We start from the raw sequence: 694 nt of genomic DNA on the forward strand, positions 1-694 counted from the left end.
GCCGTCTTAGCTCAGTGGTAGAGCGCGTGGCTTTTAACCACGTGGTCGTGGGTTCGATCCCCACAGACGGCGTTTTTCTTTTCTCTTTATTTTTATTTTTTTTGGTTTTGATGATGTTTTCCTTTAATTTAAATCGAAATGGAAAAAGAATATTCAAAACACTAAATTTTGTATAACTGCAAAAAAATAATTAATCTTTTTTTTATCAACTAAAAAACAAATAATTTAAGACAGTTAAATTTAAAAATCATGACAAGTAATTTGATACTGGAGAGAATACTATATGCTATATATAAGTATGTTTTTTCTTTTTATACTCTATGCTTTTTTTGGGTTTGATGTTATTTTGTTATTGTTCTACTTCCTAGTTGGTATATATTTAATTAATTGAATTGTTTGCTTCTGTTACATGCCAAATTTTATAGTTCAAAAATAATTCCTAAATATTTGTTCATAAATCATATTGCTTCATTTCTATACACAATAAAAACTATTAAATATTAATGAGTGATATTTTTTCCTAGCTCCTTCAAGGGACTGAGCTACGTGGTACTATGGGTTCATCTGAACCCTCTTGGGCAAAATTTACCCTATACATTAAAAGTTAAAATTACTTTTTATATATACAAATAAATGTTGAATCCCTTAATGTTTTTCTTTATATTTTAAACTTAACTAATATTCTGAATCCGCC

The 694-nt window shown here is 27.4% G+C and overlaps 1 non-coding gene across 1 annotated transcript; it reads left to right on the forward strand.

The window, feature by feature from the left end:
• Positions 1-72, forward strand: TRNAK-UUU. The gene has a single exon. It is a non-coding gene; the product is annotated as a tRNA-Lys (tRNA).
• The last annotated feature ends 622 nt before the right edge of the window (positions 73-694 follow it).

Source organism: Capsicum annuum, chromosome 3 (genome assembly GCF_002878395.1).
Source record: "Capsicum annuum cultivar UCD-10X-F1 chromosome 3, UCD10Xv1.1, whole genome shotgun sequence".
NCBI classification, from domain to species: Eukaryota; Viridiplantae; Streptophyta; class Magnoliopsida; order Solanales; family Solanaceae; genus Capsicum; species Capsicum annuum.